This window comes from Pogona vitticeps, chromosome 2, assembly GCF_051106095.1.
Source record: "Pogona vitticeps strain Pit_001003342236 chromosome 2, PviZW2.1, whole genome shotgun sequence".
Classification (NCBI taxonomy): Eukaryota; Metazoa; Chordata; class Lepidosauria; order Squamata; family Agamidae; genus Pogona; species Pogona vitticeps.
This window is the reverse complement of record NC_135784.1, coordinates 82,445,179-82,469,516: the sequence shown is the minus strand read 5'-3', so window position 1 is coordinate 82,469,516 and position 24,338 is coordinate 82,445,179.

Sequence of the window (24,338 nt, the reverse complement as noted above, 5' to 3'; positions counted from 1 at the left end):
AAAGGTCCCACAATATCCACCCCTATGCATTTGAACGGAGTGTCAATCACAGGCAAAGGGCACAACTTTGCTTTGGTCCTGTCACGATTATTCCCCTGCCTCTGACACACATCACATTTTTTACAGAACTCCCTGATCTGCTTCCCTATGTCAGGCCAGTAAAAATTCTGTGTGATTCTCTGCTGTGTTTTGTTCACCCCTAAGTGCGCAGCAAACATGTCAGAGTGCCCCCCTTTGTAAGATCATGGGGCGATACTTTTCAGGTACCACTAGCTGACTTCTGATCCCATCTCCCCCTTTTGAGATATTCCTCAGGGTCTCTCTATATAGAATTCCCTTTTTCTCTCGAAATCTCACTGGGGTTTCAGGTGTTAGCTGGGCGTCTGTCACCTGTTCAAAACACTTTTGGAGAGTGGCGTCGGCCTTTTGCTCTTGGCCAAATCTGCTGTCCGTGGTCAAGGTTTCCACCACAGCTTCTGAACTCCCCCCACCTGCTTCCGTCTCGGGCTCATCAGTACCCCCTTGAACTGTCCCCATGGTGGCTTGTGAGCGTGTAACCACTAGCACCCATTTCACATGTTCAGCCAGGTCATTTCCCACGAGCACGGCTGCTGGCAGAGTCGATGAAATCGCTAGCCGCCAAACTCCCCTCCAGCCTTGGAAGTTCACAGGTATCTCCGCTACTGGCAGTGAGATCACCTGCCCCTCAATCCCTGCCACCTTCAGGCTCTCATTTGGGATTATATACTTCCCAGGAATAATATCTGGATGGCACAGGGTCACCTGGGAACAAGTATCCCTCAGCCCCCTATACTGATGGTCAAGTATTCCTACGTCCACCCCTGCGGTTTCAAACAATTGTGAATCTGTTCTCACTAGCAAGCAGCGCTTGACCTCCACAAGAGGACCATTTTCCTCAGCCTGATCAGCAGATGTAACTGTTTCAGACTGAGTAGCCATGGCAACAGGCTCCCTCAGTGACAAGGAGCTTTGCTCTGTCTGGACACAGAACACAGCTTTTGGCTTGGTTCCACTCAAATCATGAGGCACATTTCCTTTTAGCTGCTTTAATTTCTCACACTCTGAGATTAGATGGCCCTTTCCTTGACAGAAATAACATTTTCTGCTGTATTTTGAGTCTTTCTCATCTGGTTTTAGTTTTCCCTCCAAAATCTGAGGTCTTTGTTTTATGTCTGAGGGCTTCCCTTCACCATGGGCCCCTCCCACTTGCTGGTTTTTTCCTGGTCCCTGAGAGTACTTGCTGTAGGTTTCCTTGGGTTTTCCCACAGATTTCCCCTCACCTAAGGGCTTTCTTATCTGGTAAATAAAATCTGCGATCTCTGCCGCCTCTGCCACAGATTTCGGTTTCCTTTCCCTCACCTGGAACTTCAGTTCCCCATGCAGGACTGAATAAAACTGTTCCAGCGCTATCAGGTCTTTGAGCTGCTGGTAGGTCTCTGTCCCCTCCTGCGACAGCCATTTCTCTAGCAGCCTCACCAGTTGGGCCCCCACTTGGGTAAAAGTTTGCTCTGGTTTCTTGGTGAGTGACCTGAATCTCTGCCTCAGCTGTTCCGCATTTATCCCATGTCTGGCAAACACCAGTTTTTTAAACTCTGCAAAATCTTTCATCAGTTCCTCTGGCATCTCTGCATAGACTTCTGCCAGGCTGCCACTGATTAAAGATCGCATGATGGTCATCTTCTCAGTTTCCCTTACTGAGAAGTCCACAAACGCTCTTTCCACGAGGGAAAAGAACACCTCAGGGCAATCTCCCTTGTGGTATACAGGGAATTTCTTCAGGTCAGTTTTAGACAATTGGCCTCCCTCAGAATCCCTATTGTTATTATTGTTCTGATTCATCAGTTCCAATTTTCTTAACTCAAACGCCATTTTCTCTCTCTCCAATCTTTCTTCTCTTTCCATTCTCTCTCTCTGCAATTCCATTTCAAATTGTCTTTGTTTCTCTCTTTCCTTTTGCTCCATCTCCCTCACCCTCAGGTCATGCTGTTGGGCTATGAGCAATTTTCTGAGTTCTGGGTTCTGTTCTCCCGTGCTCTCATCCTGCACTGAGCCAAATTCATCCTCAGAACCTTGGTCTACCTGGGGTTCCCTCACTTCACCCATTTCTGCCATTTGGCTTCGAGTCAAGGGCATAATCCCCCCCCCCCAGAACAGGCTGCTTTCAAAAGTCAAGCCTCAAAATAAAGCGACCACTTTTTTTTTCTTTTTCCTCAGAACCAGCCTTCTATAGATTGCTGCTGTTCTTCAGCACTAACTTGCAACTGTTGCCAGCCAGAGTCTACCCCCCTCTGCTAGGCCTCTCAGCAGACAGGCTAGATCACTTCTACCTCACACAGTTTTGCCTCAGCTTTTTTCCCGCCAAAACAGGTTGCCTCAGAGCTCCCTAATCTAGTCCCCAGTTGGCACGTTCTTCCACTAGCGCACCTCCCCGTGAGGTACACCTAGAAGATTACCTACGCGCCCTCAGATTGTCCCTGACTAGACCCCCCCTTGCTCTGGGCACACTTGCCAAGGCTTTGCTGGACCACTGGACAACTGGATCAGTCGTATCCCACACGCTGGACACCAATCAATGTGACAACCCCAGACCTACCGGGATATGCCACAGTTTCACTAAGCTGCCACCAACCATTCCCTGTAAGGAGTCACACAGACCAGGAATGGATTTTTAAACAAACAAAGGAATAAGGTTTATTTAAATAACACACAGGGAAAATAAAATGATCAAATGAATAAGATACAGTAACGTGGCTTAGTCTCAATCATACATACACCAGGTTGGTTCACACAGAACACCTTTAAATAAAGCACAGACCCTGAACCTATCAGTTCTGGCTACCCATACAGACACCTGAACCTATCAGGTTGGTACTGACTGACACACAGTAGTACCCTGTCTGACACACAGACTCCCACACCAGCTTCTTCTCTCAGCTCTCCTCCAGCTTCTCCTCCAGCTTCTCCTAAACTTCTCCACACAGGCTTCACATATATATACAGTACAGCCCCTCCTCCTGATGTCCCGCCTTCCACTCCCCATAGGATGGAACTTTCCCTCCAAACCCATGACAGACAGGTAACATCAGTGCTGTATGTAACAATAATGTCTTAATTTATTATGATTGTATATATGTATACAACTGTTGTAAATTACCTTGTGCTCCTTTATAAGAAGAAAGGCAGGATATTTTTAAAAAGTGAATCAATAAATAGTAGTTTTCATGATGTTTTGTTGACTGCTGAAAGAGAGCCTCTAAAACCTAAATGATTTCTATTTGTAGACATAGGTATATATAAATGTGACTGACAGAGTTTGCCCACAACAGTTTCAAATGTATGATAAAAGCTGTAACACACATACACACATGCAGAGTGAAAAATGTATTCTCCATGTGCATTTGTGCCAGCAGTTGAAAGGAAATGTAACAATCACTTGGTCTTCATTAAAAACATCAAAGAACTTTTACTGTTTAAAACCAATGTAGAACAGAATAAACTCACATGCTTAGACATATTGACACTTCTTGTTATATAAACATCCTTGAGTTATTTATATTTATATATCATTCTTAAACTTGGCAGACATATTTACTCAAATCTAACAAATCTATCTGATTTAATATCTAACATTGTCATCTGTAACATATTTAATACCTGTCTGACAGACTTTATCCTACTACATATTTGCCCAATCTGGCCGTAACAAACCAAGTCATCAAGAATACAAGTCATCCCTATTCATCCCAATCTGAGAGATTGCTAACTGATACTTTATCTATCTATCTACAGTATCAGGCTGATCCCAGGCACATTCTTATCGGTCAGAAATAATGCTTCACCATGAAAATATAACATTGTAGTCCTTTCCATATAAGCACCTATACACGTACATATACTGTCTGTATACAGTATATACACACAGATAAATAATGTGCTGTACAATTACACTACTAGCAAAAAAAAGAGGTACACATAAGTTTTGTGTTTGTTTCATATTCTCTTTTCTGTCACCTTTCTCTCACCATATATATCTGAAGACATTTACCATCCAATAATGTTGTGAGGGCTGCTGATAGCAGCGAGTCAGAACATGGGGGGGGGGGAAGCAGGAATGTTGAATCTGTACAAGGGTCTGGATTGACTGAAACCCCGTGAGGAGCCCTCTTCACTTCAGTCATTCCCTGTGGGTGGGATTGTGTGTGCTGTTGAACCCCTGGTGCCCTCCATCTTTGATTGTGTTGCCTACTTCCGTGCCTCCTATTGGATCCTTTACTTTTTTTGCCTTTGGTTTTTAAAGGGATGTTGCTCCCCCCCCCCCACCCGGCTGCCATTTCTTTTTTTTGCTGCTGCCACCAGGCAGGCTACCTATGCCAGCATTCCTTTGGGGATTTCCTCTTGCTTTGCTTTGCTTTCTCAGATTATTTTTGCTACCTGGCCTGCATGCTGCTGCTTGCTTGCTTTTCTTGGTTTTTAGGAGAGAGGGCTGTCTTTGTTGTTGTTGTTTTGCTCTTTTTCCCTGTGTATGTGTGGTTGCTTTCCCTGTTTGATCGATTTTCTTTAAAATGTTATTTGGTTAACATACTGTGCATTAATTCAGTTAAAGGTACATATTTTGATGGAGATGGCAGGACTGTTTTGTTTGCCTCTGTGGGTAGGTGTGGGTTGCCCAGTAGACTTGATGATTGTGCCAGTATGCCACCAGGCTGTATGAATGTGATAGCAGAAACTAGTGCCTGTTTAATTATGATTTTTCTCTCTCCCTCATATACTCTTCCCTGCTTTTGGAGTAGATTGATTCTCTGCTGCCCTGTCTCTGCTTTTTTAGCATAATTTTTTGGGGCTTTGGGGAAACACAAATGGAGAAACCTGGACTGAATGAACCAAAAGAACCTTTCCCCTTGTAAAATGGAAGGACTGGTGCACACACAGAAAAAAACCAATGAAAAACTAAAGAGGTACCCTCCCAAAGATTTTGCTATGCCTATCCCCAATCACATTTCTGAAGTGATCCCTTTTGCCTTTACTGAGGAGATCGTTATTTGGAATTAAGGCAAGGCAAAGGAATTTGCAAAACAGCTCCTCTGCAGATTTATTACAAGACACTTTGTGATATATTAGAGAGGAACAGTGAAGCAACCTCATCTCACTTCCTTTGCCCTCCTGATTCTTTGCTGGAGAGATGGGTTCTAATTTTTATGAATGGAGTATCCTCATGGTTAATTCTGTCTGCCTTTTTCTTTGTGAGAATTGGCTTGAAGCTCAGCACAGAGCCAGAAATGGTCAAAGGGCCTCAGCATGATCTCAGATCTTGTGTCTCCTGCCCTCCCTGCCATTTGCTGATTAATCGTCCATCCTCAGAATCCCAGCCTTTCACTAACTTCTATGTGACTTTTAATCATTCTGGAACCAGGGACAAAAGTGGCCTTTTGTTCTGTTTTGTTTAAAGCAAAGATAAAACTTAAAGACTTAGATAAAAGTCCCAGGGACCTGGGTGCATTGGAAGGGTTACATGCTAGTTGTCACTGCAGATAACACAATGCTCTCTCGATGTCAAAGCAGCAATTATAGACCTGAGTCATGTTGTCTATAGAGACTGAGTGCTATAGACACAACAAGACACCAAGTGAGGTCAGGACATCGATGATGCCATCTTGAGCACATCCTGCTGTAATGTAGCAAGAAAAGAAGGAAGGATTAAACATGAAGCTTTGTGAAATAATTGGTTTTCTCCCTTGCAATCCTAACTTCTCCCAACTGAGATGAATTTCTAAGTGAGCTGTGGCTAGTACATTTTTTGTTTGCATTTGTTTGACTGTAAAAATGGAAATAGTCTTTCGGTCAGTATGCCACCAGTCTGAAAAGGAAGTGAAGGAAGGAAGGAAGAAAGGAGATGCCAACCTAGTGCATCTCGTACAATCCTGTTTAGATGTAAACAAAGCCCAATCCAACCTGAGCAACACTCAAAATGCCTGAAGCTTTTAGGATAGTGATGAGTGAATTGTTTCTCTGAATATGTACGACTGCATAGGCATTTGTCCTATAGTTTGGCCTGCTCCGGGGAAGAGCTGGTTTGCTCCTTTTTCTAGTAACCACACAGCATAAGTGCCAGCATGAAGCAGCCCATCCCCAGGATATTCCTACTCACAACTGTTTGGCTCCTTATCATGAGCTACTCTATTCTAGGTGCAGGTGTGATTGCTCCTTTTTTATTCCTTTCCAGCGGCAGGCGCTGGGATTGACTAAAGGAGATGGCTTGCCATCAATTTCCCATCCACTTTCAATTTCCCAATATCATTAATTGGCTTTTTAAGCAGATAGCTTCGCCATTTAGTGATGTTAGAAAATTAAAATCTTCCTCTCCGCCTCCTCCTCCTCCTCCTCCTCCTCCTCCTCCTCCTCCTCCTCTTCTTCTTCTTCTTCTTCTTCTTCTTCTTCTTCTTCTTCTTCTTCTTCTTCTTCTTCTTCTTCTTCTTCTTCTTCTTCTTCTTCTTCTTCTTCTTCTTCTTCTTCTTCTTCTTCTTCTTCTTCTTCTTCTTCTTCTTCTTCTTCTTTCCCTTTAAAGGGAGGTGAGCCAAATAGGGTTGTCATGACCTGGGGTTCAATCCCAGGTAGCCGGCTCAAGGTTGACTCAGCCTTCTATCCTTCCAAGCTCAGTAAAATGAGTGCCCAACTTCCTGGGGGGGGGGGGGGCAATGTATAGCCTGTATAATTAACTTGTAAACCGCCCAGAGAGTGCTTGAAGCCCTATGGGGCGGTATATAAGCAGCACGCTTTGCTTTATTAAGCAACCCTATTTGTCTTCAGTTGAGCTATCTAGCCAAGACCTCTGTTTGTTTAAATCAGGGGTCTCCAAATTACAGCCCACAGGCCACATCCAGACTGCCTTGCCTCCATGTGGGTGGGTGGGAGGAAGTGAATACACGTGTATGCGCATGTGCATTCGGCCCTCGAAAATCTGGAATATATATGTTGTGGCCCTCACTATGAAAAGTTCGGAGACACCTGATTTAAATATTTGTATCCCATCCTATATCCAGAGTTTGCAGGGCTGCAAACACACACTTACACTCAAACCTTGGTTTATTTGTCTCTTATTCAGCACATAACCCTACTGTTCCGATTGTTTTGTTTTCTATGGTGTGCTGCCTTTTCCAAGGCTTTTAGGGACAGGAGAAAAAAAAGAAATGATTAATAGAAATTCTGAGGTTCAAGTAGGTGTATGCTCTTTCCATTAATTGCCGGCATTTACGTCACAGCAAAAGCAGAGAGTTAGGGAAGCCGAGCCGGAGAGGGCTCTTCCTTTGCATAGAGTGCCAAGGCTCGGGGGAGGCAGAGTGCTTTAGGAGTATCCAGAAAAAGGAGAACTGTATTATCTCAGGATTATTTTCCACTATATCTATTATTTTCTTTCAGGCACCAGTGACTTTTGTGCTTAGTTGATCAGGGACACTTGTGAAGAACTGGCCAGTGTAAGGATGAATTCAACTTACAGTCTAATTATTTTTTTCTAGGTGGAAGAGTGGATGATTGGCCTCTTGCCCTTTACCTCAGGCAGCAAATTAAGGCAAGCAAGTCCTGGACATCTTGCTCAGAAGTAGGCATTTATTTTAAACAGGTTTTTAGTATGTAAGTGGCAAGCCAGCAGACGTTGCCCAGGCTTCCTGGAATGTCCCATGTAATACATGTTCCCAGAAGATTGATGAAATGTTACATAAACCCAGCTAGAATCGGCACATGCGTTGAACATACCACTCCCATCCTGAAAGAGACCAAGGGAGGAAAGGATATGCCAGAAATTAACAGAAACCATCATGGCCTCTCTTCTTGCTTTCATTTCTTGTCCATGAAGCCACATAGGGTGCTGCCCCAGCATAGGCCCCTACTAACCATCCCATTCCTGTTTGCCTTCATAGCAGGGCAGGCGGCCTCTGTAAGCATATAGGTCTGAATGTATGCCTGCATGCATGTAAGTATGCCCTCTCTCCCCATTTCCCAAGGAATCCCCCACTTTTTCCTGCTTCCATCCATCATTGGGTCTTTTGCCTCCTGCCCCACGAACTGCAGTGGGCACCAAGCATCAGTGGAAGAAAGTAGCAATCAATCTTGTGCAGCCTTTCATTGGGGGTTAAGACAGAAGGAGTCATTCCACCAAGAAGGCTTCTCGAAACAGCTATGCTTCCAGCTGAGGACAGTGGTAGTGCCCTTTGGCCCATCAGTGCCAGCTTGTGGGTAACCTCATATAACAGGGCGACAAAAGGGGAAGGAAGTGATTAATTTCCTTGGGAGAGGCAGTCTTTTGACTCTGGCGTTGAAGAATGCAAGTCTTCCGGCTCTGGTTGCATCTTTAGAGCCTGGAGATACAAGTTCAGTACCCATCTTGGAAACCACCGTGTGTCTGTAGCCCTGGGTCTCATCTAGTGGAGGTTCTGACCCTGACTCAGCTGCTGTTTATGGGCAAAGGAACAGAAGGGCTATTGACGTCTTTCTTTGGCATGGTGAGCAGTCTGGTCTCCTTGGCGCAGAGTTGCTTCTTTGTTCATTAATGAACTGCTAGCCTACAGGAAAGCAATATTATGCAAAGAGAGAGAGAGAGAGAGAGAGAGAGAGAGGTCACTTTGGCACCCTCTGCATGAAAAAGCCAAGGTAAAAACAGGTAGGCATTGTCCCAGTCAGTGCCGCTGCATTAATGTCTAGCTCCTGATCTAGAGGGTTGAGAAATGTAGATGAGAAATGTAGCCAGGCATTTCCCTTTTTCACCAGGATCCTTGTGGAAACAACAGGAAAGCATAGGCCATGAATAGCTGGCAGCTCTTCCCCATCCCAGTCAGTCCTCCCATCACATTCATAATTGTTCCACCTCCCTCGTATTCCAAGAAACACAGCCAGTCCAATCCTACCAGGAGGCATATTGGTGCAGCTGCCCTGGGTGTGGAAGGCAGCAAAGGCAGCCACCCAAATATCCCCCTGAATCCTCTGGTCATTTCTCTTGCAGAGCATTTCTCTTTGAGACAGAGCTAGGGAGGCCATGAAACCTGTCTTGCAACCCCTGAGGGGGGAAAGCATATTGGCAGTACTGAATTAAGATGTAATTAATCTTACATTTTAATTTTATTACTCTTAAACGGTATTGCCAGCAGAGGATTAAGAACCCAGACCTTTCAGCCTTCCGGGGAATCTGGGAAACAAATATGGACACTCTAGTATCTTTCCTTGCAGTGTTCAAGGCATATTACATGGAAGGGAAATGGTGTGGCATCGTTTGTCCCTTAACAGCTGCCATCCTTCTTTCCACATTACCTTTGACATTGGAAAAGAGACCCAGAGTTGTCACTTTCTCCATTTTGGATCTTCAGACAACGCAGGCTGAAGGGCTTTGAAGCAAATGTAGCATCTCTGAGCTCTTCTCACTTTTCTTTCATGGTTTTCATTCTGCTCCAGGCAGTCTTCCAGGTTGGCTCACCTTTGCTGCATTGCCCCATGTTTCCTTAGTGAGTGAAATCAGGCAAGAGCAATACCGCATGTGATACAGTTGGTCTGCCACCAAGGCCAAGACGTCCCTCTGCACACCACTTCGCATTCAGCTTGAAAGCTGGCACTCCAGACCCTGCCCGTCCCTCCCTTTTTAACCCAAATCCCGATGAAGTTCAGTCTTCTTTTGTTATTTAAGACACTAGTGTAAGTTGAGTGAAGAACTGAGAAGAAAAGAAGTCCACCCCCCTTTGCCCACCTCCCTTGCTCACATAGGCACACAAAACCTTCCCTGCATAGCTTGGTTTCCCTTCCACAGGCAAGCTGTAAATTCTCCTTGGCTCCCAGAGACAGATTTGATCATTACTTGGCTCCAATGAATGCCTCGGCCTGTTTCCCTGCTGGGACATGACACAAGGAAACATGTCTTGCTGCTTTGGATCCTTTCACAGGCTCAGTAAGGGGCCTCAGCCATGTTCCTAAGAGGCGTCTGCCCAACATGCCTGAGACTCTAAGCAGCTAAGGGTCATGGAGGGGCTCCAAGTAGGTGAGAAAACCTATATTGACCCCCTTTAGTGGCATCAAAGAGAATGGGGGATGTCTCTCCACTTTCGAAGAGAAGCTCCACCAGTGAGAAAGATGACCACTGTGTTACCCATGGACATCTTGCCAGGTGTACCTCTTCTATTGGGCGTATGCCATCTGGCGGCTGTTACCACCAGGCCCAACCTCCAAGGTTGGTGGTTGGAGAGTAACAGCTTTGAATCGATTTCAGTGGAAGCTCCTCTATCTGTGAGCTCAGGATCATTCTCCTCCCCTATGTTAGCCTCAGGTATTGATTTCAATGTGGCAGAAGACAGAACAAAGAAAGACCATCCCAGGGTAGAAACACTGACAGGAAACTTTTCCCCCACACCACCTCCTTCTCTGGGAGCATCTGTGCTGTCTTTAAAAGACTTGGTGCATGTCTACTTTGGACATATTTGTTGTGCACGTTGCCAGAAGGGAGGGGCCTGCTGAAGGGCCACTGCCAGTCTTTTTCAATGCATGGTGTCTTCTGTGGTAGAGGGAGTTGTATACAAAAAGCCAAGGTCTTCCTTTTCACAGTGTAAGGAGGTATAACTGGGATGAGAAGGCATCAGACGTGCTTGCTACCTGGGCGGAGGAAAACAAGCAGGTTGTTTCTGTCTCTTTGGACTTGAAATCCCAAAGTTATCTCATTTCTTACATGAACTTTTGCTCTCAAAAAGACAGAAATGTTTTCAAAGAGCACTTCAAAAAAAATGAAAGAGCAATGCATTTGGGTCAGGAGGAGATAATATTTAACCAGGAGAAAAGAGCGACACCTGTGTCTCCTCACCTCCGTCTACCATCTCCTTGAGTGGGAGGGAAGTGTGTTCTTTAACGTGTGTTTTCCTATTGACTCTTGAATCTTTGTTTGTTGCAACTATCGTTCAATTTGTCCTTTTATGATGAGACACTTGCTAATCCTCTAAAGGCCATGTGAATTGCTGTTTGGAAAACTTTTGGGAAGTTGTGGTAAATGTACGATTCTTTTTGTCAACTTCTGGACACAAGACGAACCGCATAGCTCTCTGACTCTTGCTAAGAGCTATACAGAGCGATAGCTTCCAATTCTTACTCTCTTTGGCAGGGCCAGCCAGATTTCTTGTGCCTGAGGCAAAGGACAAGATAACACCCCCTCCATTCTTTATACAGATGCCAGCTGGACCAGCCGGCAGATCTGACTTCAGCACTGGCAGTGGGACAGCATCTTCCACCACACACTAGCACAACAGGCTAATTTGGGACAGAGATGGAAAATGGGTGGTGTGGTGTTTTTTTTAGACTACAACCTCCAGCATTCCACATTCTGGGGGTTCTAATCCAAAAAAAGCAGTGTTTCCTTTTATTACTTTCAGCTCCAGGCATATGGCACATACAGTTCTGTTCTTTTTAAAACGGGAGTGGTGAGGGGGATCTGGAGAAATCCCTCTGCCTAAGGAGACTAGCCCAACCCTGCTATTTGGAAGAAAGTTAGGGCCAAACAAAAGGCATGTGTGTTTATTAAAGAAATACTTGCCCATCTGCCAGTTTCCTATTGCGCACAAGCAGGAAGTGAAATTCTGTTCCTCCTTTACCTTAAATTTAGTGAGACCCTGTCTTTGTTTATGCATCTCACTACAACCTAGTGGTGCGTTGCTTAAGCTGCAGTACTGCAGCTAAAACTCTGCTCATGACTGGGTTCAATCCCAAGTAATTGGCTCAAGGTCGACTCTGCCTTCCATCCTTCCGAGGTCAGTAAATTGAGTACCCACCTCACTTGGGACAATGTGGAGACTGCATAAATAAATTGTAAACTTCCCATAGAGTGTTTCGAGCACTATGGGGCAGTATATCAGCAGCATGCTTTAAATTTAAAAAAAAAACAGTGATCTAGCGGGTTTGCAGCAATTCTAATCAGGGATCTGTATTCATTTTATTGTTGGGTGTTCTTCTGGCTAATCCAGGAATTCCATCTTTTTTTTCCATTTTGATTATTTGTATTCCTGGCAGTGTTGTTTCCATTTGGTTGTTCTTGTTTGGCTGCTTGTGTTTTGCAGGGGAAAGCGTGCTAGCTGGCTGCTGACCTGACACCACAGTCTGAATGCTCTCTTCCTGAGCCCTTCCTGGAAAGGAAACTTGGGAAGACTTTGCTATGAAGCCTTTTTCCTCCCCGCTCAAAATATGTGCTTTCTCTTTTGAGAGCATCCATTTGCAAAGCACAATCAACAGAGCAGCAGTCCTTGGGTGAAGTGGAGAGTGAAGGTTGAAACAGGCCTCTCACATTGTTCAGTTCTTGCCAAGCACTTGACAATCTACCAGGAACTTGGTGAGAGGGAGCACTTCCAGATGGGTCAAACTGTGGCTGTGAAATTCACTGAGTCAACACACTGGAGGGCCCAACAACTCTGATCTGTAATTAGATCTCCCACTGGCTTTTTTTTTAAAAAAAAAATACAGTTTAATGGTAAACATTTAAAAACAAAAAAGGACTTAATATTTTCCTCCGGTGTCATTGTTTCTAAATGTGCAAGTGTTCACTCATCCAGCTTCAATGCAGATCAGTATAAACCTGTGGCCTGCTTTTTAAAAATAGTGCATAGGTTGTCACTTCACTCATAAACCAAGCAGAATCTATGATTATCCCCGTTGTGCACCAAAGAGACCACAGAAGTCATTGTAGCAGCCTCTCCCTAGAGATATAATTTTTTTTTTAAAAATTACTTTTTTTCTGGGGGAAACAGGGAAGAACCCATTTTTTCCAGAAAAAACATTGAAATTTTCAGAAATTTTACATGTCTACTGACTGCAAATTTGAGTTAGCTTTCTTGATGTGTACTCAAGAATAGCAGCATCACTGACTGAAATATTAAAAGCAAAAGCAAAAGCGTGCTGCTTATATACCGCCCCATAGTGCTTCAAGCACTCTCTGGGTGGTTTACAAGTTAATTATGCAGGCTACACATTGCCCCCCCCCCAAGCGAGCTGGGTACAGTGGACCCTCTACTTAAGGAATTAATCCGTATTGGAATGGTGGCTGCAAGTCGAAAAGTCTGTAAGTCGAATCTCCATTGACCTACAATGCACTGAAAACCGATTAATCCCATAACCAGCGGTTTTTATTCTATTTTTATTCCATTTTGGTTTTTTTCTGGTCTGTAAGTCGATTCTCTGGCTGCAAGCTGAATCTAAATTTTGCAGCCAGAGAAGTCTGTAACTCGAAAAGTCTGTAAGTCAAGCCGTCTGTAAGTCGAGGGTCCACTGTACTCATTTCACCAACCTCAGAAGGATAGAAGACTGAGTCAACCTTGAGCCGGCTACCTGGGATTGAACCCCAGGATGGGAGGAAACTGTTTTGGCTGCAGTACAGCAGTTTAACCACAAGGCTCTTATAGGTAAATTTTAGTTAGAATTAAGATTTTAGTTTTTAGCATCTTTATCCACCACCACCACCACCACATGTTAGATAATACTTGTATTCAAAGGGGTCCTTCCTGATCAGTTTCTGGTATTGGTTTGGCACTAAAACAAAATGTATTGGGAATGACTGGTCCTAAGAATAGCAAAAACAGGGTCACTGAGAGGTACTGTACTGGCATGTTCGAGGCACCCAATGTAGAAGTGTCTCCACAAGAAAACTTTTGGAAGCTTAGAAGAATTGGTGTTTTGTTTTATTTTTTAAAATGTGACAATGGGAACTGAGAATACTCAGCAGTCACTGCACATGGTGAGACATTTGAAAAAGAAAAATAGAACAGGGATAGGAAAGAGTTGGACTTTGGAGTTCAAATTGTGAAAAGGAATGCACTTGTTAGAGACTAAAGAGACTTTGCAACATTTTGTTGCAGAACCAATTACCTGTTTCTATTGCCCTTCTATGCCTGCACACATGTCCACTTCTTTATTCATTCCCATCTGTCACATCATTTCTGCCAGATGTTTGCTTTGGGATGAATTATTACATCAGTCTAAACTAAGGGTTTTAGAAACCCGTGTGAGTCTGTTTAAGCAAAAGAGATCGGAAAATTAACAAGGGAGGAGGGAGGGGGAGAGAGAGAGAGAGCACGCCACTCTGTGTGTGTGTGTGCGTGTGTGTGCATCCGTGCATATGTGTGCTAAAATTAGTAGGAGATGAATGCATTGGCATTCAGTTAAAAGCTTTCTGCCTGTGGAAAGTGAAAGTGGAAAGAGTAGAGGATCCTGGCCTGTGTGACCAGATAAAAGTGTTTCCGAGGTTTTTGTGAAAAGCACACCCAGCTTAAAACCAGCAGTCCAATGGCAGGGTGGGGCAAAGGCACAGTAAAGCTATTTTTAGTCCTTGGGGGTATGCCACAACAGCATTGGCTTCCAACTGAAGAGGAGAGGAAAGAAGCTACCAGGTTTGAAGTCAAATCTCAGAACCGCTAGCTGTGCTGGCCTGCACCAAAACCACCAAAGGACCTTACCGAACATTCACAAATTAATACAGCAAAGAGTTTTGTGCATCTTTTAGATGTAACTACATTCACTGTGGTATACATTTTTCATGGATGCTGTGGGATAGGATTGACCCAGCTTCAGGAGGCAGGAAGAAGTGACGGAATTTAGTACAAGTGTGTTATAATGTCAACACAGTCGGAGAAGATATCACATGGATTTGGCTTCATTCAACTATGTGTCTCACATGAACTTGGATGATCTGGAGCCCACTTCAACCAGGTGCATAAAATATTCTCCTTGGCACAAATCAAATCGAAGCCCTCAACACTACACAAGAACATGGGGCATGTATGTGAAATGGCTCTCTGGAATACACCTGGGCTGGTTCCATTCCTAAGATGCTGACCAGAGCTTGGAAAAAGTTATTCTTCTGAATTATATCTTCCAGAGTCCCTCAGCCAGAATCACCAGTGATGGAGGGATTCCAGATGTTTTAATGACAAAAGGAACTTTTTCTAAGCTCTCAAGTTAAGACAGGCACAGCCCTAGGTTGAGGAATGATTGACTTCAAACTGAAAGGGGCTTCTTGTAGAGGCAGTGTCAGCTCACTGTGTGTGTACATGTAGAACAGATGTGTTTTGATGTCATGCTGAGCAAATGTGCACTTTATAATGATGAAATACTGAAAAAACTGGACACCTCAACAAGACTGCCACTGTATGATATGTAGGTGTCAAAAAGAAAAATGAAAACAACAGAGCCAAATGGCTGTGAGATGCAAAGGTGTGCAATGGGTCTACGGGGTATAATGTGTAGGAAATAGTGAGATGTCTCTAGCCACAACAGCTGTAAATGATGAAAACAACCCTCCGGACCTCATAGCTATCTTTCTAGGGATGTTGTGCTCACTTACCACCCTATACATGAAAGGAGACTAGGATCCTAACTTCTAATACAGCAGAATATCTAAGTTACAAATAATATAGCTAGCCACAGCTAGTTACCTGTATGAGCTGCCACGAAGTTACATTTCACGCGTAAGAGAGAGGCTTCAGCTTGTGAGTAGGCTCTTTTGTGACCCAGAACTCTGGCAAAGCTGGACTCTTGCTCACCCATAGAACCTACATATAAGCAGCAGCTCCCTGCGCTTCAGACTCAGCCTTGAAGCTGCCCTCTCTATCTACGTTGACACTACCAGATAAGGCAACAACTGAATAGGGCTCTGGAAAAGAGACAACTGGACAGGGAAGCATGCCGATGGGTTCAGCCACTGCTCAATCTTTTATCTTGCTGCTGCATGAGTGAGATAAGTTGCTGGACAAGCTGCTGGGAATAAGAAGCAGCAATCAGAAGGTCAACTGCTAATTTAATTCAACATTCTCCTACATGACACTTTACTAGGAGCGTGCTCTGATGTCCCTCGTGGAGAGGGACTGGATGACATTTGTGTCTCTGGTGTACCATGAAAGGCTTCCTTAATAGCCAGGAAACAATCCAGGCTCTTTGTGATAGGGTAAGAGGGCCTATCAAGGACAGACACTTTTACATCATCTTTTACTCCTCTTGTGCCACTTTTGCCTTTTCTCTCCTTTCCCCCAGTTTCTCCACACAATATCTTGCACAATAGGCAAACCAGAGGACCCATTAGCATGGAGCCTTGGACTTACTCCTCAGTGACTGAGCAGCTCATGGCCATCCTGACTCACATTCCAGTGTAGCTCTCTTGTGCCCAAGCAGAATCTCCCAAAGATTTATTGCAGCTATTTTCATTATTTCCATCCTTGCTGGGCTTCAGCAACAACATTTCTTTAGTGATTGAAGACGCATTGATTCCACTCCAAGCAAAAATTAAATTAATGGTGACTCCATAAGGTTTATTGTGATGGGCATTGTGGTGTTTTTATTTTCTTCAAGCTTCCTTAGGGAGGAAAAATGCAATCTAAACAATCTGGTGATTGGTTTAACTCTTCCTTTTCTTTTACAGTTTGGGGATTTACTCATTATTAAAATTCTTCTGAAGATATCAAGATGGAAACTATCTATTTGAAGCTGCTGCAGAATGATCTTGGCTTCCACTGTGCTCCTCCCTACTTTACTGTCTGCCGAGGACCAGCTCCCTCCTCCACACACACTCTGCCACAAAGAAATGGACGTAATTACACCAAGGTTCTATGGGCAGCTACCAGATATGCAGAACTGGCAGCAATCAAATGATTGTTGGGAGGGAGCAAATGGGTCTTGTGAAGTCTTGTAAGGAGATGTGGATGAAAGGCACATGATGACCCCAGTTCTGCTGTGGCCCATCATGAACACAGCAACTCCAATCAAATGGGTTTCATGTATAATTAGTGTGGTCTTCTTCAACTAAATTGGGGGATAGGCAACTCGTGGATCTCTTGATGCTACTGGATCCAACTCTCACTAGCCCCAGCCAATAGCTGGAGGGACTAGCAACTCGAGAGCCACCAGATCTGAATTGTGAAGCACTGCAAAACTAAGGGGGTCACTCTTCTTTCTTGGTACCTCAGCTTTCCTGTCTGGTTCTGACAATACTAACCAATGTGTCCCTGTCTGTCATTGGCCCCGGATGCTTTCAGATTCAATACAGCTGCCTGAATCTAGCCAATGCGATACCTTTGCTTCATCCTCTCCTTGTATTTCTGCCCCCCCTTCCACAGCACAGTGAGAGCCTGTGCCTAGGAGTAGCATGAGCAATCAAAGAACTGACTTGTTTCTGTTACTGATCCACATTCCTTTAAGGGGGCGGGAAAAACATTTCAGATGCATTGAGTTTGTTGGCATTGCTTGCACTTCTCCTTAATAGAATCCAGACTCTTGTCTCTTGTTCTCTTTTGGACAGGATGGGGGTTTGGTGTCATTCCTGGTCATTATTAACCTCAGCATGGCCTGAATCCTCCAGCATCAGGAATGAGAGCTTGTGTCCCAGCCACATCCACAACTTTTGGTGCGTTTCCCATGAAAGGAAGCCTGGCCAAGAAAAACCACTGCCTGCACTGTGCAAAGCCAGCTTTGGACCAGGCTGTTTCATCTTTCCCTAACAGCAAGCTATGCAGAGTATCGGGATGGATATAAGGAAACAGATTTATATTGGACAAGAGATCCAGGTCTTCAAAGGGAAGCTGATTCTTTCCTTCTTTTTCACTGACACTTTCACAACTGGTAAAATAGAGGACGTATAAGTTGCCACTGGACAACTTCTTTTTCCCCCATTGAATGGAGTGCACAGGTCACCACAGTTAGCAGACAGGCTTGCAGTGAGTTTGTAGGAAAATTGTTTTCCCTTTAAGCCTATCCTACAGCTGGAGAAGTCTCTATCCTCTTACTGAGGTGGATAAAGGGATGGAGGACAATTGGATCCCATTTCGAATTTTTGCTCGCTGTGTGTTCCCCCATAGCACAGCAGCAGAAAGAAATCATTTAGCATAAATATATCCATTCATTCATTTAAAACAATGATACATATTTTTTTTAAAAAAAGTGAAATCAAAGTCCAAAAACTCTGCATTTAGTATCAGGAGTGAACAACTTTGTAGCCCTCCAGATATTGGTGAACTGCAACTCCCACTAGCCCCAGCTAGCCTGGCTGGGCCAATTTGATGAGGGATTTTGGGAGCTGCGGTCTTCAACATCTGGAAGCCCACAAGCTGCCCATACCTGACTTCACCCTGGTTCAGTTGGTACATTTATTGGTCTAACAATATTCCACCAATAACTCAAGAGATTTTTCCTCCAATGACAGTCACCCTGGTATAACGAAAAGCCATAATGAGAATTGTTTGCTTACTGGGGATAAGTAAGCTGAAACTTCGCCACTGAGGAATCTTGCCAAATGATCCTGGAGCCCTGTTCCATGCCTCAAATTCATCTGGAAAGAGATATTTTAATGAGAGGCATAATTACCGTGTATCGATGACCTTCCAGCCTTAAAGCACTGGAGCTGATGGATTGTAGGTTTCCAAGAACGGCCTCCTTGAGGCCTGGAAAGATTCTTAACCAATTAAATATATTTCCTTTACAAGTTATGCCTAATTCTCTGGTTTGGATTTTGTTTGGCTCGGGGACTTTCAGCACTGAAACCATCTTCTCTAGGAACTGTGAACCTATCATGATTTTAAAATATTTTCATCCAACATCAATATGCTGTTCAGACCAATTTCCTCAGCAGCTCCAATCAAATGGGCCTATTGCATCGTTTTGGGTAGGGTTACTACATTCAATCCTTGTTGTCAATGGATAACAACAGAGTGGGAAACTTTAACAGGTCCAGGGGTCAGTTTTGTTCACCAAGACCTGCCATGTGATATACTTGCTTCTCTCTGTGTTTAATATCTTGCTTTTTCTCCAGAAAGCAAAATAAAAAGAAATATTCCTGTTTTAAAAAGGTACAGGGCACCAGATTTGTAGACTTTTAAAAAGACCAATAAAATTTTTTGACAATTTAAAATGGGGTATATTTTTTATTATTTGAAGGGTACAAGACTTGAGGCAATACATTCTAATGGTTTGTTATATATCTCCATTGAATAAACCACATTCTTGTGGAAAGGGTGTTTCCCCACTCCAAAGCAGAAAAAAAGTCACTGAACAACAAAAGCATAGGATGGGTTTGGAGAAGAGAGGGGATTAACAAACCAGTTCAGCAGAATATGAGGGCCAAACCACATGAGATGCAAGAAAGCCACAACTGGAGCTTGCAGCTTCTAAAATTATTATTTTAAAACAGGCACAGAAGGCTGTGTTTAACTTTTTGCTCTACATTACGTCTCCAAAAGAAATCAGTATCTCATTTGTCCCAGTGGGAATTTTCCTTTTGATTTCCTGACTTCCAGGCTCAAAAGCACTGCAGGGCAGTTTAGATTAAGGAAATAGTATAGTGAAAGAATTAAATATACTCCCTTCATACGTTGCTGCTGGGGCTGCTAGCAAAAACTGGGACCCTTTACACCTGGGTTAAAAAGAGTAGAGGTCCATGTTCACACACACTCCATTTAGCCATCCTGCCCACTCACTGAATAGATCATTCATTTTCTTTCATTCTAACCTAGCTGTGAAAATAACATGGAAAGGAGAGAACCATGTAGGCTGGCCAGAGTTTCTTGGAGTAACTGGAAGAATAAACATGTTCATCATCATCATCATCATCATCATCATCATCATCATGTTAAAAACTGACACAATTGATCTCACAATCTAGCTGTCTCAAATCTGCTAGACTCCAGGAGCAATTTTAAAACTGAGAATCCAGGATTCTCAGTTCTATACCTTCTGCTAAAATGGTGACTGTAACAGCCACCTTATACCTCACAAAGGGGTCGTTACGTCACACTCAATCACTCTTAGTTTCCACTGCCACCAACCATTCCCTCAAATGAAGCTTCAGGCCAAAGTATGATTTCAAAATAAAAACTTAGGTTTATTGTGTACAAACAAAAGGAATGGTAAATCACTTGAATATAAATAATAAAGCAATCACTATAATAATATAACAATAACACACACACTCTCACAGACCCTCACTATGCAGCACAGTTCTTATCTCTCAGTATCTCCAAGCCCTATCTCCCTATCTCAACCTATCTCAAAGCCCTATCTGGCCCTATCTGAATCTCTCACACCATTCACTCCCCTTATAAACAACAGCTCCACCCCTTATGTCCCACCCTCCGTCACACCATTGGTAGATGACACATAGCTTCAGCAGTGACGGGTAGGTGATGTCATAGCTGTATGTAACAGTGACTTTTTCCAGTAAAAGGACTGAACCAAAGAATATAGTCCAGAAAGCCCTTCATCTGAACAAGATCCTGCAGTATCAGGTTTTTCCCTAGACGTGGGCAGAATAGAACACTGCCCTTTAAATGCACGAACCAAAGAAATCAGTGACAATTCCCTGAGGAGCTAGGAGTCCTACTATGCCTTATGGAAGAGTTAGGCTGTTTAGCCTTAGGCAAGCTACTATCTCATGATGCTTTACAGGTCCAGATGGAGCTTAAAAAGTTCCAATCGTGGGGGTTACCTAACTATTAATGTCTATTGCTGCAGACCTTGTCAGCTTATTAAGGAGCAGATGTACTAAACTCCGTTTAGATTTTTTGACTAAAGCTTCCAGAATTCCAGCTGGCCTAGTTCCCAGCATAGTGCTCTACAGAGGTTTGCATTAAGACTCCCATAATTCCCCCAAACTGCCTCAGGCTTGTTCTAACTGTAGCTTCAAACATGAAAGAGGCATCAGGTTTCTTATCTGTGCCATAGAGCCTTATGTAGTATTACCAGCACTAGGCAACATATCGAAGATCAGAGGCCTAGTTACGCCGATGGGTCCCTTGAAAAGGTTTGTTCCCCAGTTTCTCATTAAAGCTGCCTCCCATGAATGGGACTGATGTTTGTGCAGATACTCTGCAACCCCCATGTGGCTTATCAACCTTGGGAATGGCACCCCCACACCGGGTAACAATACCTTGACCACACTTTGTGATGTCACTTTTCATCAACTTTATAGTCTCCAGCAGAGACTTTAGGTAAAGTCATCATGTCCTCAACAGAGGAAAGCAGCCTGGCAACAACTCCTGAAAACCAAAAAGTGGAAAAGACAGAAGACCTTTCCTCCAACAAAACAACTGGGGTGAGGAAGTCAAATCTATTTCACTGGACTGAGCAGGATGTTTCCGACATAGAGGTGGGTGAGGAAAGTTTTCTTCCAGGTACTCCTTTTAAAAATCTGCTTGTAGGTTTCCCGAAACATCCTATTGGGATTCCTAAAATATACCTTTGTTTTTTGGATCCTAAGGGGCTGCTTTAACAGCCTGATTTCATTGCAGAAGTACCCAAAACTTCTGCAATGAAGTGGTAACTTCTGAAAACCAAAAAGTCCAAAAAGCAGAAGAGCTTTCCTCCAACAAAACATTAGGTGAAGTATTCTAAAAGTTTGGAGAGTGAAATAGGCGGCGGGGAAGGATCACCAGTGACCACAAGTTACAATGACTCTGAAGAAGATATGAAATTGGAGGCATGACACCATCATCAGAAATGGAAGATGAAAGGCAGCTTCATCCAGCACTTTGTCAGTGGCTTGTGCTTAGGAAAGGAAAACTCTGACTTCAAACCCCCACCGAGGCGCCACCATCGTCATCCATGTCGTGAGGGAACAGGCCAGGTAGGTGGGACTCGTTCAGCCCTGGAAGGCAGCCCATCTAGGAGAAGGAAAACTCTGACTTCAAACCCCCACTGAGGCGCCGCCATTGGTCTCCATGCCATGAGCGAGCAGGCCGGGTAGGTGGTACTCGTTAGCCTGGGAAGGTAGCCCCTCTAGGAGAAGGAAAACTCTGACTTCAAACTTCCACTGCCTTGTGGCTATATCCACTGATGGAAAAGGCTTCAGGGGTTAACCTCGAGGCAAAATCCGGAGCCGTAGTCCTGGAAGCAGTTTGTGTCATTTTGTCAACTCCTGCGACGTCGCTGAAACCAGTTATATTGGCTCTTGCCTTTCCATTGGACTATTTCAGTGATGTGGAGAGGGGGGATTTGCTGCTTGGGTAACAGTCTATCCTCCATATTATTTTACCCAGGCTTCGTGCCCTGGAGAGGACACTCCAGCTTTGTGTACAGAGTCAAAACACTAGACACTGTTCCAAGTCCTCCATACAGAGTATGTTACCATAGTCTCTCGAGACTGAAGGATGCCTATGAATGGGCAGAATCTCACCTCCAAAGGATTGATCAGCTTAGTCAATATTTGTTCTAGTTCAGGTGAGGGCTGTCCACAGGAAACCATTTTATTATGTAAGCCGCCCCGAGTAGACGTTGTCTAGAGGGGCAGAGTAAAAATCGAATAAATAAATAAATAAATAAATAAATAAATAAATAAATAAATAAATAAATAAATAAATAAATATTAGGTTAGAACTGTGGCATTATCAGGTAGAAGCTACAGTGGCACCAGATATCTCACACCTATTCTTCTTTCCCTCCCTCCTCCTCTCCTCCCCCCTCCCCCATACACAAACCAACTCTTGTACAGTACTTTGTCTTGGACCTTGCAGCTTACAACTCTTTAGAGCAACCTTGTATCCCCAGATGTTCTTGGACTAAAACTTCCAGAAGCCTTCACCACTAGCTGTGCTGGTGAAGATTTTTGGGAGTTGCAGTCCAAGAACATCTGGAGACCTAAGGCTGGGAAGCATTACTTTAGGGTGTTTTGGGGACTCTTGTGATGCAGAGCCCAAAAGCGGAACAAAAAAAGCATCACTCATTTGCCATCCACCATCTTCATTTGAGAAAGCCTGGAGTGAGCACCTTTAGACTCAATATTCAAGCCTTATTTTCCACCTGGGTGACCTGTTCCTTATAACAGAAACAGCAAAAGGGTGTGTGGTGACACCCATAAATACTAGAAAATACATTGCTGCATAGGTTTGAGAGGCTGGCAGTCACCGTATCAGAGTTACGACACTGTTGCTGTTGCTATTGTTCAAAAACCACCCACTGAAAATCACAAATCCTCCTTGTTTCTAATTTTTACCCCTTCTCACTTTCATTTTTGACACAACAGTGACTATTACAGATAACAAAAGCTCTCTCACATTGTGACCATTTGTTTATTAATTAATTTTATACCTTGCTTGTCCAACTCCCTCCAAACAAACAAACAAACCCTCTACACAGCACATTTAACCAAAATCATCTTAATTATCCCATCAGAATTTTGCCATATATCAGGTGCAAAAGAGCATGAAATGGTTGTCCATAGACAATCACAATCCGCACCCCTAGAATTTGGCTCAAACGTGTAAAAGCAAAGCAAAGTGTGCTGCTCATATACAGTACTGCCCCATAGCTCTTAAAGCACTTTTTGGGTGGTTTACATCCCCCCCCCCACTACCTGGGTACAGTACTCAATTTACTGACGTTGGAAGGATAGAAGGCTGAGTCAACCTTGGGCCAGCTATCTGGGATTGAACCCTGGGTTCAGTACAGCAGTTTAACCACTACGATACAAGGCTCAGTGGACACACATTGGACTTTCATCCAAGAATTATTTTATTTATTTATTTATTTATTTATTTATTTATTTATTTATTTATTTATTTATTTATTTATTTATTTTATTTTATTTTATTTTATTTTATTTTATTTTATTTTATTTTATTTTATTTTATTTACAAGATTTTTTAGCCACGCCATTACCAATGGTCTCTGAGTGGCATGCAGCAATATTAAAACTTTAGAACCACATTAAAAACCATTAAAATAATACCCAATATTATAATAGTACCCAATATTAAAACAGTCAATTTCTCATTAATAAATCCTGCTGCTCATGTGGCCAGCTAGGGAATACTGTTTAATTAAAATGCTGGCTAAACAGAAAGGTCTTTGCCTGGCGCCGAAAAGCCAAGAATGTTGGAGCCAGGCGGATCTCTATAGGGAGGGCATTCCAAAGTTGGGGGGCAACAGCCAAGAAGGCCCTATTTCGACATGCCATCCCCCTCACCTCTTTCAGGGATGGCACCTTCAGAAGGGCCTCCTGGCTTGATCTTAGAGGACGGGCAGGCTCATATGGAAGAAGGCAGTCCTTAGGTAACCAGGTCCTAAGCTGTTTAGGGCTTTACATGTCAAAGTAAGCACTTTGAATTGGGCCTGAGCAGCAACCAGCAGCCAGTGTTAATTTTTCAGAACTGACATGATATGAGTCCATGAGGCAGTACCACTTACAGCCGTGTAGCCCGGTTCTGTGCCAGTTGCAGTTGCTGGACCGTCTTCAAAGGCTGCCCCACGTATAGCACATTGCAATAATCCAGTCTGGTTGATACCAATGACTGTGTGACTGTTGCCAGGCTCCACTCATCCAGATAAGGGCTAAGTTGATA